This window comes from Chionomys nivalis, chromosome 4 (assembly GCF_950005125.1).
Source record: "Chionomys nivalis chromosome 4, mChiNiv1.1, whole genome shotgun sequence".
Taxonomy (NCBI): domain Eukaryota; kingdom Metazoa; phylum Chordata; class Mammalia; order Rodentia; family Cricetidae; genus Chionomys; species Chionomys nivalis.
In genome coordinates, this window is record NC_080089.1 from 20576414 (window position 1) to 20580656 (window position 4243).

Below are 4243 nucleotides of genomic sequence, written 5' to 3' on the forward strand. Positions count from 1 at the left end.
CCACCAGAGTCTGCACTTGTATGTAAAAGGAAAGAGCCTTTAGTCACGCTTAAGCTTGGACCCTAGGTCTATCTGACACAGCTGTTGAGAGCAGAGAGAGCCACAAGTCAGGGTAGGGTTTCTTTTTCTTTTATAGTAGAGATTGGGGTGAGGGGATTTCCAGGGTTCAGGACCCCTATTGGCTGACATTTGTCTAGGGGGCTTGGCAAAAGGGGAATAGGTGAGTCCTGGGCTGAGGGACATCAGGTGATCTTATCTGATGGTTGGAATGTCTGGTACTTCCCTTTAGATGCTGGCCCTCCCTGGATGGTGTCAGCTTATGGACTTTCCTGGAACCCGGTGCCTGCCACAGCAGTTGTGGGGCCTGGGTCCCACACCTCCAGCTCCTTCTCTTCACCCACTCTCCTGCATCCTTGTTAACTAGCCCAGGTAGCCGCTCTCTTCTCCAGAGAAAGGCCCAAGGGTCCAGGTGGGCATTCCTCTTCCCCCGCCCCATCTCAGTCTTCTTTGGGCTTTCATAATTGAGAGGGACATCTGGTGGGATTGTGAACTGTAGGTTATCCCTGGCTACAAAGAGAAAACCTGCCTCAAAACAGAGAGAGAGAGAGAAAAGAGAAGTCTGGCCAGCAGAACGGCTTATCAGGTAAAGCCATTTGCTTCAGAGACTGATGGCCCAAGTCCCATCCCCAGGACACATATAAAGGCTGAAGAACCTACTCTTTTTTTTTTTTTTTTTTTTTTTTTTTTTTTTTTTTGGTTTTTTGAGACAGGGTTTCTCTGTGGTTTTGGAGCCTGTCCTGGACTCCCTTTGTAGACCAGGCTGGTCTCGAACTCACAGAGATCCGCCTGCTTCTGCCTCCCAAGTGCTGGGATTAAAGGCGTGCGTCACCACCGCCCGGCCGAACCTACTCCTCAAATTGTCCTCTGACCTTCATTTGCTCACCTTGGAACAGATACAAAATAAAAAATAAGGGGGCTGGAGAGATGGCTCAGCGGTTAAGAGCAGTGACTGTTCTTCCGGAGGACCTGAGTTCAATTCCCAGCAACCACATGGTGGCTCACAACCATCTGTAATGAGATCTGGAGTCCTCTGGCCTGCAGGCATCCATGGAGGCAGAATGTTGTATACATAATAAATAAATAAAATCTTAAAAAAAAATAAATAAAAAAATAAAAAATAAATTTCTCTCTCTCTTTTTGTTTTTTTGTTTTTTTGAGACAGAGTTTTTCCGTAGCTTTGAAGCCTGTCCTGGAACTAGCTCTTGTAGACCAGGCTGGCCTTGAACTCACAGAGATCCACGTACCTCTGCCTCCCAAATGCTGGGATTAAAGGCATGCGCCGCTACCACCACCGCCTGGCTAAGATTTATTTATTTCGTGTACATTGGGGTTTTGCCTGTATGTATGTGTCTGTAAAGGTGTCAGATCCCCTGAAATTAGAGTTCCAGGCAACTATGAGCTGCCATGTGGGTGCTGGGAATTGAACTCGGGTCCTCTAGAAGAGCAGCCAGTGTTGTTAACCACTGAGCCATCTCTCCAGCCCCTGTAACACATGTTTTTAATTTCAGTGCTTCTATGGCAAAATGGGAGCAGAGACGGGAGACTCCTAAGAAGCTGGCAGGCTACTGAGCCCTGGATACACAGCAGTGATCAAGAGACACTATCTCAGACCAGGTGTGGTGTCCCAACACTCGGGAGGCAGGAGCAGGTAAATCTGTGAGTTCCATGACAGCCTGGTCTACATGCTACATAGTTTCAGGATAGTTGCCTACATAGAGGGACTTTGTCTTTTTTTTTTTTTTTTAAAAAAGGAACGCTGTCCCCTGCCTCCAACAAGGCAAAAAGTTAGGACTACGCAACATTGTCACAGAAGCAGTACAGCACATCCATGCACATATCACATGCACACACACATGCACACAGCAGCACACACATCACTCCTGCATACATCACATGCGCACAAGCACATGCATATTATCACATGCACACATTACACGCATACATTACTCATGCACACACACATCCACACAAGCACACAGCAGCAATGCACACATCACACATGCGCACACACAATGACTACTATCACATGCACACATGCATTCAGAAATCACATGCACACAAGCACGTAGCAGCACATGCACATTATCATATGTACACATCATGCATGCACACATCACATGTATGCACACATCACATGTATGCACACATTGCATGCACACACACATCACACAAAACATTCAGATTAAAGAATAACACTAGAGGGCTGAGGAGCTGGTTCTGAAGTTATCAGCACTGGCTGTTCTTCCCAAGGGTGGGGTTAGATCCCCAGCACCCGCAAGGCAGCTCACAACTTCCTATAACTCAAGTTCCAGGGGATCTGCTGCCCTCTTTTGGCCTCATCAGGCATAAGGCATTTGTGTGGTACACTTACATACATGCAGGCAAAACTCTCGTACACATAATAAAAATAAATCAATCTTTTAAAACCTCTTGCAGGAGATGGACAATGGTGGCACATGCCTTTAATCCCAGCACTCTGGAGGCAGAGGTAAGCAGATGTTAGTGAGTTCAAGGCCAGCCTGATCTATAAAATGAGTTCCAAGACAGCCAAGGCTGTTACACAGAGAAACAGTCTCAAACAAACAAAAACCTCTTGAAGTTAAAACCAAGGAAGTCTTGGGCACTCCCTGTGGAAGGAACCCTGCCCAGAAAGAAGTGAATGAGACAGGTGAATGCTGGCTGGCAGAATGCTGTGTAACAGACATGAAGCTGGCCTGCAGGACACCTGCCGCACACCTGGTTCCAACCACAAATAGGTTGTGATGGAAAAAAAGAAACTAGTGCAACCGAGAAACAGAAGGATTCTGAAACGGTGAGGAGAGCGGCTTGGCGTGAGCAGGTCCCAGGCCTTTGGCAAAAATCCTCCATGCACCAAACTACAGCGGGTGAGTAAAGAACTACAGCGGGGGCTGGAGAGATGGCTCAGCGGTTAAGAGCATTGCCTGCTCTTCCAAAGGTCCTGAGTTCAAATCCCAGCAACCACATGGTGGGTCACAACCATCTGTAATGAGGTCTGGTGCCCTCTTCTGGCTTGCAGACATACACACAGACAGAATATTGTACACATAATAAATAAATATTTAAAAAAAAAAAAAACTACAGCAGGCGAGTAAAGAAACACAGCGGGCGAGTAAAGAAATGAGTCTTTGAGGAAGTTGCCTTGGCACTGATGAAACAGTGACTTTGGTTTCTTGGGACAGGGTTTCTCTGTAGCTTTGGAGCCTGTCCTGGAACTCCCTCTGTACAACAGGCCAGCTTCGAACTCAGAGATCCACCCGCCTCTGCCTCCCGAGTGCTGGGGTTAAAGGCGTGTACCACCTTCGCTCAGCAACAGTGAATTTTTTAAAAAATATTTATTTATTTATTATGTATACAATGTTCTGTCTGTGTGTATGTCTGCAGGCCAGAAGAGGGCACCAGACCTCATTACAGATGGTTGTGAGCCACCATGTGGTTGCTGGGAATTGAACTCAGGACCTTTGGAAGAGCAGGCAATGCTCTTAACCGCTGAGCCATCTCTCCAGCCCCAACAGTGAATTTTTTCAGGCAAGGTCGCACTCTCTAGTCCTGGCTGACCTGAATCTCACACAGACCTATCAGCCTCTGCCTTCTGAGTGCTGGGAATAAAGGCGTGCTCCATCAAATTCAGCTCTCAAATTTTTTAAACAAGATTGTGCGTGACTGGGCTTGGTGATATGGCCTTGTCTCCTGGAGGCTGGGGCACTGAGGTAGTGGGACAGCGAGTTCAATATATCTTGACAGAACCTGGGCTGACAGACACGGTGCCAACACCCCCAGTCCATTAAACAGCAAGCAATGGCACATGTCCATGATAGCTGCAGCACAAGTGTGCTTCCCGCTTTGTAAACTAGGCCATCCCTATGGCTTTATGTGGCTTAAGAACTCATTTCTGGCCGGGTGGTGTTGGTGCACACCTTTAATCCCAGCACTCGGATCTCTGTGAGTTCAAGGCCAGCCTGGTCTACAGAGAGTTTCAGGACAGGCTCCAAAATTACAGAGAAACCCTGTCTCGAAAAACAAAAACAAACAAAAAAAACCTTATAATCCATTTGTGGCCCTTGGGACAGAATCAAGGGCCCTGTGCACAACGGGCAGGAGCTCTACCTCTGAGCACACCGCCCACAGCCCATCCTGCCAGTGAGGATGAAGAGTTTGTGTTGCC